A 12,694-nucleotide genomic window follows, 5' to 3' on the forward strand; every position below is an offset into this window, starting at 1 on the left:
ATAAATTCAACTATATTAACAGTGAATAAGTCGACTGTTCGTCTGATTTAAAACACGGCGAGTTTTTAATCCGTGACAGCAATAAAGTATAATTCATCAGTGGAATTTTTTTTTTCGATTTCTGTAACCAAATGCGGGAGATGAACAAAGTGATTCTCTTGCGGTGTAGGTGGCTATCCGTGTACAATGTGGGTCTGTAGAAACGAAAAAATGTCACATTATGCAATATCACTCCTGGAACTTCTCAAACTCCCCCTAAGCCTAGGACACTGTGAACATTCGCAGTAAAAGAAGCCGCTTGCCTGATAATGAAGCAGTAAATTGACAGAGAAACATAAAATTCACATGAAGTTTTGACAGAGAAAGGACGGCAGTGGTTTGCCCAGCTGCCTCACGGCGCCGAGGATCCGGGATTGACTCCCGTCCCGGGTAACCGTCCGTCAGTAGTTTTCACATTCTCCTGTGTGTCTCACCCTCACAACCTTAAGATGTGCAGCGTAGGTGGGTTGGCCGCACTAAAGTGCCCCTTAAGTTGAAAATAAATTTCAACTCAAAATAAATTTAAAACCTTTTGACAGAGAAGTTAATGAATCAGAAAGGACACGGCGACCAGCAAAGTTATCCTTCAGCATCCAAATCATTGCAGCTAATTTTACTGACCACCGGCTATCTAACATTCACTGGTGTTGGGAACACAGGATATCAGGACTTTGCGGCATATTACACAATATCACAGGAATAAATGTTTTATTCTCCACTGAAGCAGGAACCAGGTCATAAACTGGTAATTTCTCTGAGCGGGACTGTCAAATAAAGGAAATCAGCACAAATTAGAACATAGATTGCAGAAGGAGGCCATTCGGCCCATCGAGTCCGCACCGACCCATTTAAGCCATCACTTGCACCCAATCCCCGCAACCCAAAAATCCCTCCCGAAGCTTTTTGTTGACTAGGGGGAATTTAGCAGGCAAAACCACCTAACCCGCACGTCTTTGGACTGTGGGAAGAAACCGGAGGAAACCCATGCACACACGGGGAGAACGTGCAGACTCTGCACAGTGACTCAACAGGGAATCGAACCTGGGACCCTGGAGCCGTGAAGCCAAAGTGCTATCCACTTGTACTACCGTGCTGCCAAATTAAACTGTATAGAACGCGGTGTTCATCAGGTATAAGAGACGCGTCCGTTTAAATGACTCGGAGAATATTCCAGGAATTCCGGCGGGTTCATGATTTTCTTTTTATTTAATTAAGTTTCTTTGTAATTACAATTAAATGATTGGGCTTGTGGATTGGGTCCATCAACACCACTCACTCTCACTTCATTAGGTTCTTAACAAACGGACTTTAATAACTAGAGTGACCTTTACTCAGAACTAATATAAATGGAATAGCATCTGATCAGTTTACTATTTTCCGATCATGTTTAATCTCAGAGTGATCAGAACATTAACTGAAAATATGTACTTCGATACAACACAATTTAAAACGTTTACTTCACGTGCGATTGAAAATGTTTGAATTCCTTAATGCCATTTCGTCCATTCATATTCAGGTTAATCTGTCCCACACAGTATTTGGCAGCAATCCAGCCGCCTGCTGTCAGGGAGGCTCGAATGTTCAATGTTGTTTACAGGAAGCATCTGGATTGTTTTTCAAAGATCTGTTTTCTCAGTACTGACCGTTTGGCTGCAAGCCAACTTGTCAATGAGGACTATTTATAAACAATCTACCCAGCAACAGTACTGGAGATAATTTTAGGTTTTAGAGCCTATTTGAACTGCTCCCATCACAAAGGAAAGGAGAGGTGTCCAGTTTCTCTGACCCGTCTTAGCAACAATAGCCGGTTGGAGGATCCCTCTAACGTCTCATAATATGAACATAGAACATACAGTGCAGAAGGAGGCGATTCGGCCCATCGAGTGTGTACCGACCCACTTAAGTCCATGCTAAAACATATTAACATGAAAACAGAAATATTGTGAAACTCAGAGGCCATCTGCAAATGTTGAATTACTTCCCAAACAGTGTAACTTATAGCCCATTAAAGATATTACATTTACATTAGGTATAGCTAACTTTAAAAATCAGCGCAAAATCCAGTTACAGATCTGATGTTTCTGTGTGACGATGATGCAATTACTTGTCAATATCGCGCAGAGACTGCTGGGTGGCTGCTCATTATCCTTGCTCTGGTTTAATTCTATTCACATTGAATTATGGGACAGATGTGATTCCTTACTGGCAGAATGGTCAATGCTATCTTAATAAAGTTCAATCTCAATAAATTATATTAAATTAATTGCAATTACATTTTGCATGAAATAAAATGCTGAAAATAATTGGTGAATACAACAGTTTATGTTTGTCGACGATAATTGGTGAATATATTTTTAAATTTTTGTTCGTTGATGATAATTGAATATAATTATTTAACTTCGTGAATTGTTTCAATTGATAATATTCACGCCACAGAAGGGCCGGGCAATGCCCATCTCCCGCAAAATGGAATGTAACCATTGCCCCATGACATTTAGTGATATTGCCATCGCTGAATCCCTCACTATCCAAACGCTGTCGTTAACATTGACCAGAAAATGAACTGGTCTGGCCATCTAAATGCTCAGGCTACAAGAGCCGGTCGGGACTAGGAAACGTGCGGTGAATAACTCCCCTCTGCTTTCCTTGTTCACGAATTTCAAGCCAGGAGTGTATCTGAATAACCTCTACTTGACTGGCTGGGTGCAGCTTGAACAACTTCCGAGAAGCTTAACATCATCCAGGCCAAAGCAGTCCCGCTTGATCGTCACCCCACGTGCAAATATTCAATCCACCCATCACCAACGAAAAATGGCTACACTGTATTATCCGCAAGATGCACTCCAGGAACGTAACAAGGCTCCTTTTGAAACACCTTCTACACACAGGACCATTATGTTGTCGAAGAAAAAGCCAGCTGACAGATGGGAATCGGCACCTGGAAAACCCCCGGACCCTCCAATCGCTCACTATCCTGACTTGGAGGCGTATCGTAATTTCTTTAATTTCACTGGTTCAAATGCATAGAAACCCCTCCCTAATAGTACTGTCAGCACCTCTAAACCAGAGGGTCTGGAGAGTTTCACACAGGCAGCACACCACCACGTTCTCAGGGGCAATTGTGATACACAATAAATTACAACCTCGCCTGAGACGCCCACATCGTTTAACACAATTTAAATCTGTGTCAAACTGTATCAATGGATGCGAGTTGGTGAATATAATTATTTATATTCGTGAATGGATGAGAATTGGTGTATGTGATCACAATATTTCTGAACATTTGTGGCCTGCTCCTTCTCTGCCAGAAAGTATGATCCATTCCACAGGAGACACATGATGCAAAGACATCACCACTATCTGTAAACACCTGCAGACATATCTCACTCATAGCATCACTGATAGCATCACTGGGAAGGCCATTGCTAGGTTCACACTTTGAATACTTCATCTTCTTTCAGACCGAATGTAACCAAAAGCAAGATGTGGTGTTTCTGTCGGAAGAATTACCCTGGACATGATCTGCCTCCTCTGACACATGGATATCTCTCCACCTTACTTTCATAAATCTCACTAATACATTCGATGCTGTAAACAGAGCCGGGGCTACAAGATTTTGGGAAAAATTGGCTGCCCATCAAAGTTCACCAGTCTCATTCACGCCTTCCGTGACAACATGTGCTGCACTGTACAGATTGATGATTCTACTTCTGACAGATTGTAAGTGAAGAATTGAGTGAACAGGACCGTGTTCGAGATTAAACTCTATTCGACATCTTCTTCTCCATGCTACTGATCTTACCGTCCCTGGTGATATAGCTGGAATGCACAGGCCCGCTACGTGAGACCACAAGCTGTACAATCTTTCAAGTTGAAGGATAAAGTCGCCGACTGGGAGAACCGATCGCGTCGGCAAAACCTGAGAATCGTGGGGTTGCCGCAGGGAATGGAGGGGAGAAACTGCACAAAATCTGCAGCCTCGATGCTCGGGAAACTGGTCGGCGAGGAGGACTTCGCCAAGACCCCGGGAGTAGACTGCACCCACATGTCGCTTTTTTCCATGGCTGGGAAACCACTGTGGGCGATAATCGTGAGGCTCCACAGGTACCAGGACTAGGCGCGGATCCTGAGGTGGGTGAAGAGTGCGAGAGGGTGTAAGTGAGACGGACATTCCAGTCGCCTCCACCAGGACATTGCTGCTCACTTGGGCAGAATTGAACGGTGTAAAGTCCACCCTGTTCGAAGGTGGGGTGCAGCTTGGTGTCCCCCATCCTGCAAGTTGTGGGTGACATTCCAGGGTAAAGAACATTACATTGACACCCCGGAGGAAGCCAGTCCAGGAAAGTGGACTGGACAACCAACGATAGAGGTCAATGGCCAGAACGCGGGTGGAAAGACATCGAGGGAGACAGGGCGAACACAGGCAGAGGCGGGGAGAGAGGGGGAGGGGAGAGAGGCAGACGGGGATTAAATAGAGGAACCCAACTCTTAGGAGAGCCGCTACACTGGCGAGCAAGCTGGAGTACCGAGGTACAGGGAAGGAGGAGGCCTCGGGGCGCCGCCCGAGAGGGAGGGAGCTCTTGGCAGAGGGGGTATGAAAAACAGAACTTCGGGGGAATCAACGAGCAAAAGGGGGGTGGTCGAGGAGGGGGTAAAGCCAAACGGGAGGGGGACTAGGAGCGGATAACAGAAGGGTAGGCCGCACAGTGGGTGAAGCAGAGCGGGTAGGGGGTTAGAGTGGGGAGGGGAGGTCGCTGGTTGCAGCTGACAACATGTGGAGATGGCGCAAATAAGGAAGTCGTGGGCGGTCATCTTGAATGGCCCGTGAGCAAGGGCAGGCCCGGACGAACAGGGCCAGGCCCACAGGGTGAGTATGGTTGACCCCACAGGATGTGTTGGCAGGCCCAGGCCATCCCCCAATCTGGATAGTAACCTGGAACGTGAGGGCCTCGAGGGGCCGGTGAAGAGGTACAGTGTCCTCGCCGATTTCTAGAGTCTGAGGATGGACGTAGCCTTCCTGCAAGAGACACACTTAAGACTGTGGGTAAGGACGGGCTGGGTGGGACAGACGTTTCACTCATGTTTCGGTATTCGGACAAGGGTTGAGGGGGTGCATACTAATCAACAGGACAATTTCATTTATGCTGATGAGCACCGTGAGGGACACGATGGTAGAAGGGGGTTGGGGGTGAAAGGTTATGGGGAGCGTGACCATGGAAGGGACTCTGGTTGTCTTGGTAATCATATATGCCCAGAACTGGGACGATGCAGATTTCGTCAAGAAAGCAATGAGCGAATTCCCGAACCTAGACACCCAGTGACATATCGCACAGGCGGACTTTAACTGTGTACAGGACCCGACAATGCACAGATCCAACCCCAGGACAGGACCGTGCCAGGCATGGCACCAGAATTGAACCCATTAATGGAGCAGATGGGTGAGAGGTGCGACCCCCAGGGTTGCAATCACCCGAGAGTAAAATAATCAATCTTCTCCCATGAGCACAAAGCCTACTCATGTGCGGACTTCTTTGTCGCAGGGGTAAAATGTGGGAATACTCCACGATTCTAATCTCCGACCACACGCCACGAGGCTCGAGAAGGGTCCTGATGCTAGAGATGGGCAGGGCCCAAAGCCCCCTATGGAGGCTGGACGCAGCTCCCTTGCCCGATAAGGAATTCTGTACAACGGTACCCAAGCCATCGACGGTTATGTAACCTTTAACCAGAACGGGGAGGTCTCACCTTCCACGTTCTGGTAGGCGCTGAAGGCGGTGGTCACAGGCGAAATCATAGCTCATGGGGCCCTTCGGGTCAGGAAATACATGGCAGCCAAGCAGCGGCTGATTGGCCCCATGCTGGGTGTTGATCGGCAGCGGTTAACCGTGGAACTGCTGGTGGACAGTAAAAAGCTGCAGATGGAATTTGATCTGCTCTCCAGAAGGAAGTCACTGCACCAGCTTCGCCATACACATAGAGACAAGGCCAGTCGCATGCTGGAGAACCAGCTCAGAAAACAAGGAGCCGCAAAAGAGAAAGCGCAAGTTAGGACCAGAAATTGCAGGTTGGCAGCAGACGTAATCGAGATTAAAGTGGTCTTTGGAAACTTTTACTGAGGGCTATACACCTCCGATCCCTCAGAAAGCGACTTGGGGATTCTCTTTCTTAAAAAATAATTTTTATTGGAATTTTTTGAAAAACATATCTCAACAGAACAATAACAATAATAAACACCCCCGGCACCCGTAACAAAGCCACCCCCCCCCCCCCCACCTCCCGAACCCAACAAACAACAAAATAAATTAACAAGAAGCAAATTAACTTAAACACTATCCTGCAACTTACTGCGTATGCGTCAATGGGAAAGAAAAACAGAAAACACAGGACAGTCTCAGCTGGTCTGACAGCCTCTATGGAGAGAGATGGCAAGTGTCATTTCGAGTCTGGGTGACTCTTTGTCGAAGCTGGACAACTGGATCTTTGGTCAGGTGTAGACTGGCGGTGTGGGGGGGAGCGTGAAGCGTTGGGCCTCGACAGACGGCCAGCGATGGGTGGAGAATAACAAAAATGTGTTGGGTCGAAAGAAAAAGGGAATATAAATGTTTCTAATCAGTGTTAAGAACTGTGCTGATAGAGGCGATTAGAAGATTAGAATGTGTTAATGGCAGATGACAATGAGGAACAAGGGGCGGATTTCCCAAGAGGGATGCGATTGGCTAGGGGAATGGGGAGGGGGAAGCAATGGGAGAGGAAGACATATCAATGGAAGCAATGAAAATAAGTTGATGGAAATAAACATGTGGTGAAGTGGGAAGAGTGATTTCACGGTACGAAGTTGTTGAGCGTACTGTAAAATCCGCAAGGCTGTACCGTGCCTATTCAGACGATGGGGGTTGTTCCTCTGCGTTGTGCTGAGCTACATGGGAACATTGCCGCAGGCCATGATCGGACATGTGGACATGAGAGCAGGACAGTGAGTTCAAATAGCAAGCGACAGGAGAGTCTGCCACCAGCTTGTCGATGGAGCGAAGGTGTTTTCCAAAGCGGTCACCCAGTCGGCATTTAGTCTCTCCAATGCAGAGAAGATAGCATTGGGATCAGCAAATGCAACAGGCCAGATTGAAGGCTGTCTGAAAGTAATGTGTACTCAAAAGGACAGACACAAACGATACTGTAACTGACTTAGAGGAAATGCCAGAGACTTAACTGAACCAGCATTGGGAAAGTAAAAACGGTTTTCCTGATGGAGAAACAGGAAAAGCCAGTGTGGGAATCCAGGCTCAAAGTTGATTTACAATTATCCCCCCTTTCTTCCACATGAACGGTATTTAGGCTGCAGCATTTTACACACCAAAACACAAAGAGGTCAAATATAAGAAACACATAGTTGTCAATTCTTAAACTCAACTCAAGCATTGAATAAGGAAACAAATATTGTGTAAAGTCGGTTGTTTTTTTCTGTAGGATTTAAGAATGCTGCATTAATAATAGAAGAGAGCATTTCGCCGTTAGAGATTTGCTGAACAAATTGAAATGAGATGAAATCAAAATTACTTGTAGTCACGAGTAGGCTTCAATGAAGTTACTGTGAAAAGCCCCTTGTCGCCACATTCCGGCGCCTGTTCGGGGAGGCTGCTACGGGAATCGAACCGTGCTCCTAGTCTGCTTGGTCTGCTTTCAAAGCCAGCGATTTAGCCCTGTGCTAAACAGCCCGTTAAGTTCTTCATTTCAATATAGGTTCTTCTACTGGCTTGTAAGTTTAGACATCTGTTTTAAAGAAATAGACGTGTTCTTGTAAGAAGTGACATGGCCTCTCAGCCGAACCATGCGAAGCTGCAACAAGGCAGTTGAGTTGAAGGTGACACAGGTCCGTTGGCGCTTGCGTTGCCAGCTGTTTCTGTAGTGTAGTGGTTATTACATTCGCATTACACGCAAATGGTTCGAAACCGGGTAGAAACATCTGGTGTGTCCAGTTTAGTCTGTCGCTAAATATTACCTCAATCTCGTAACTGGTCTTTATCATCGAGGAATAACAGAAGCCTATAACTGCTGTGGGCCAGTGGCGCAATGGATAACGCGTCTGACTACGAATTAGGAGATTCCAGGTTTGACTCCTGGCTGGCTCGCAGTTCGTAGTTTTGGCGTCCCCTTTAGTTCAGTGGGTCGGACAGCTGGTTCCCGATGCAGAGCAAATTGAGCAGGGCATCATCAATTCTCGTTTCAGCTGTGGTTAATTATGAAAGCCATGCCCTCTCAATTGAACTTCAAGCAAAACATAACTTATCTCCAGTTCAGCAAAGTTCAATATCTGATCCTTTGATAAGTTGAGACATCAGTTTTAAAGGAACGGCTTCTTCCAATAACTTGCATGGCCTCTCAGCGGAACCGTTAGAAGCTGCAACCGTTAGAAGCTGCAGCCCCGAGCAGTTTCTGTAGTGCAGTAGTTATCACATTCGCCTAACACGCGAAGGGTCCCCTGTTCGAGACCGGGCAGAAACATCGCGTGCTTCTCATTTTGTATGACGAATGTTTGCACAAAATACCTTTCTTCCTCAATCTCGCACGTTCGAGGAACATGAGATTTGGTCTCTCATGAGATATTAAAATTCCTGCAACAATGTCAGAAATACGGAATTTTCAAGACGCCGGGGGAAGAAAAGCCTTCCCTATTTTGCCACGATTCGGATATTAGCAGTTTGTACATCCACCACAGAATCTATCGGGTTTACTGATGCAGATGAACATATTTAATCACCATTTCAAACATTTCTAAATGTACGATAAAAGCAACTTACTGCGGATGGGTCAATGGGAAACAAAAACAGAAAACACAGGACTGTCTCATCAGGTCTGACAGCCGCCGTGGAGAGAGATGGCAAGTGTCGTTTCGAGTCTAGGTGACTCTTTGTCGAAGCTGGACAACTGGATCTTTGGTCAGGTGTAGACTGGCGGAGTGTGTGGAGGACGTGTTGGGGGGGGGGGAGAGGACGTTTTGGGGGGGGGGGAGGACGTGTTGGGGGGGGGGGACGTGTTGGGGGGGGGGGGTGGGAGCGTGAAGCATTGGGCCTCGACAGACGGCCAGCGATGGATGGGGAATAACAAAAATGTGTTGTGTCGAAAGAAAAAGGGAATTTAAATGTTTCTAATTAGTGTTAAGAACTGTGCTGACAGAGACGATTAGAAGATTAGAATGTGTTAATGGCAGATGACAATGAGGAACAAGGGGCGGATTTCCCAAGAGGGATGCGATTGGCTAGGGGAATGGGGAGGGGGAGACAATGGGAGAGGAAGACATATCAATGGAAGCAGTTTGTTCATCCACCACAGAATCTTTTGGGTTTACAGATGCAGATGAACATTTTAATCACCATTTCAAACATGTCTAAATGAACAACTGCTCCCTATCCACCCTGCCATGCCCCTCATAATCTTGTACACCCAAAACTATGCAACGTCTCTTTATAACATAAATGGGCGAAGTATGTCCCTGATCTGCGTGGGAATCGAACAGAAGACATGTCGTGTCAACAGAAATTTCAGGTATTTTCGATCGAAAAATTGATTTCTATTAAAGTCTAAACCTGGCACGATGTGCTTCCCATGTCCCAACTGATAGTAATTCTCATGTTGCTCGGCGGTTATTATACATTAAGCGTACATTGTCGTAATAATAATCTTCACTAGTGTCATAAGTAGGCTTACATTAACACTGCAATGAAGTTACTGTGAAAATTCCCGAGTCACCACATTTCGACCCCTGTTCAGGTACACAGAGGGAGAATTCAGAATGTCCAATTCACCTAACAGCACGTCTTTTCGGGACTTGTGGGAGGAAACCGGAGGACCCGGACGAAACCCACGCAGACACGGGGAGGACGTGCAGACTCCGCACAGATAGAGAACCATGCCGGGAATCGAACGCGGGTCCTAGGAGCATGAGGCAGCAGTGCAACCCACTGAACCACAGTGCCGCCTATTAAGTACCTTGTACATTTTGTACCGCAGCACGTATTGATGCATTCTGCATTTCGCTAAAAGAACAGGTAACGAGGAGTCTTTGTCCTTGGACTTTCTGCGAGAGCAGGCCATGATTTTCGTCCATCTCCTCAGTTGAGTGCTACCCTCTGCTGGTAGGTAGATATTCTGATTTTAAAGTTACAATAAAATTTGCGGTATGATAGACCACAATAAGACCATAAGACCATTAGACATAGGAGCAGAATTAGGCCACTTGGCCCATCGAGTCCGCTCTGCCATTCAATCATGGCTGATATTTTCAACCATAGCTCTCAAGATTTCCCAAACTATTCCTCTCTTGATCTACACAAGGACAGAGACATGTCCGGTAAATAGACCTGATTGCTTGCCTGAGCCTGGGATCAATTCCTTCTCGGAAAGGAACCTCAGTGATGCTGTAAACACTCACTCAGGGTTGTGTACGGGGCTTTAGGTTTTCTCGAACGAGTGTGCAGTAATAGACCACCCCGTCCTCCACATCGAATGCGCTTATACTGAGGTAACCGATCTGTTTAGATTTGTCAGCAAACGCCAGATATCGTCCTGAACCCACATCTTTCTTCATTGCTGAGGTGTTGGTGATAATCCATCTCGGTGGCTGTGTCGGTTTCTCCTAATATCATTGCATTTTGTACATGTTGGGGCCTTTATATTGGCAATTTAACTTCACCGAAGCCCCTTTTGAGACTGTTATTGTCACTGGTGACTGAGCTACTGGATTGCACATTGCCGGCCTGCGAAAGTGAAGGACTGAAATGAACAGATTGTTGTTCCTTTATAAAGTTAGAGTTTGCTCAACTAAGAGGTGCTTTTTAGCGTGTCCACTCCACTTAGCCCGTACATCTAGGTTGTGGGAGTGAGAATGTTCACGGACAGTGATCTGGGACCGGACCCGTGTCCTCAGTGCAATGAGGCAGCAGTGCCAACCATTGCGCCAACGTGCCGCCCTGAGTTTAAACAGAGTTGATATAAATCTACTTGTATCTGCGGCATTTTCTGGGACCTCTGATGCAGGCACTTCATAGACATTCCCGATCGTTAATTATACTCTAGCCTATGTGTATTAATATGCTAATCTGGTTTAATTAACACTATAACTACTTACTGTGCCAAAGCGCCGCCAGTATTATCACAACCATGTCTGACTGAATCTCTCCCAGTGAACTGAACTGGACTGAGTTAGGGATTGTGTAGGAGAGAGGGAATTTCGTGCAGTGCAGGGAGAGGGTCTATTGTGACATCACTCGCCTCCCATCCTATCGGCTTGGCCGACACCATCAGGTGAGTTTGTGACGCCCGTGCTTGAATTTGGCGCCCTCTGCTGCCGGATTCGGTTTACTCCGTGTTAGAATTCGGCTGTTGAGTGGATTCAGTGTTGACTGCAATGCATATCAGGACGGGAAACCTAGACAGAAATCTAAATTTCAGCTGTTTATACACTATCTTTGTCACTATAGGTGTTTCTAATCAAAAAATGATGCTTAATCTGTGCAAATCATCCCTGGAGTTCTCGGTTCACATCATGGATGCGACGAAATCGAAAGAATGCCAAGACTTTGGAGGACATGCGGACGTTTGAACTCAGAATGATAGCAGGGCTCAACAGACTAGTTTTCTTTATTTTGGTTCTGAACATCGCTTTTTTCAGAGGCCAGATTGTCTGGAATAATTTTCATTAGGTTAAAATTCATGAAGTTTAAATGTCCTCTGAAGAAGATAGGTGGATGATATTTCATGCAATAAGTGTTTGTGAGATAATGAAACGTTACAGAGGACTTTAATGGACCACCGAGGCACGGGCGGGATCTGAACACGCGATTTTTGGTTTACAAGACCAACGCCTTTTCTCTTGGCCACCTCACCTTATGCAAGCCAAGCATGTTGATTGCACTGTGAGTTGTTATCATTTGGAGTCTGGCGCAACAATTGGCGAGAGAAGAAGAATCAATAGAACATTTCAAAAGGTATTGTCAGAACTTGAGAACGGAAAACCCCGCGGGATTTAAATGCAGGGTGAAAAGGCAGCGATTTAGCCCTGTCCTAAACAGCCCCAAAAAACATATCATCCAGGGGTGGAACATCAATTCGTCTCTGGGTGGGATCGAACCACCAACCTTTCGGTTAACAGCCAAACGCGCTAACCGATTGCGCCACGGAGACGACAACAGGATCACAACTCTGTGTATTTCAACAGTCACGGCCAATCCTCTGATTGCCAGGGACCGAATGAGAATGCTGGTAATATTGGTCCTGTGAGGCAGTGCGGAAAATACCTGGAAGGAGAGTACACATGGTCCCGCGGGCATAAAAAACGGTTTTTAATGAAAGGTGATGGTGAAAGACGAATTTTGTTGTCCTGTCGACAAATGCCGCCTGACTCCCTGAGAAGTTGCAGTACTTTTGGCGTTCTCCGCAGATGTTAGATTGATTTTCGATGGCAATGACATTAGCTTTTTTCGCGGGGGCTCGTTGGTCTAGGGATATGATTCTCGCTTTGGGTGTCTCGCTGTCGGAATTTGTGAGAGTCCCGGGTTCAAATCCCGGACGAGCCCTTCGATGAGGTTTTCCTTTGGTCAAGTAACATGTTTCTTCATTTCTTTGCGGCGTAGACGGCGGGATTCATTCACATGGGTTTGCT

At 46.3% G+C, this 12,694-nt stretch overlaps 2 non-coding genes across 2 annotated transcripts; one reads left to right on the top strand and one right to left on the bottom strand.

Annotated features, from left to right (window-relative positions):
* The first annotated feature begins 8,092 nt into the window (after window positions 1–8,092).
* Window positions 8,093–8,165, top strand: trnar-acg. The gene has a single exon. It is a non-coding gene; the product is annotated as a tRNA-Arg (tRNA).
* Window positions 8,166–12,142: 3,977 nt separating this feature from the next.
* trnan-guu lies at window positions 12,143–12,216 on the bottom strand. Its single transcript has one exon. It is a non-coding gene; the product is annotated as a tRNA-Asn (tRNA).
* Between the last annotated feature and the right edge of the window lie 478 nt (window positions 12,217–12,694).

This window comes from Scyliorhinus canicula, unplaced genomic scaffold (assembly GCF_902713615.1).
Source record: "Scyliorhinus canicula unplaced genomic scaffold, sScyCan1.1, whole genome shotgun sequence".
Taxonomy (NCBI): domain Eukaryota; kingdom Metazoa; phylum Chordata; class Chondrichthyes; order Carcharhiniformes; family Scyliorhinidae; genus Scyliorhinus; species Scyliorhinus canicula.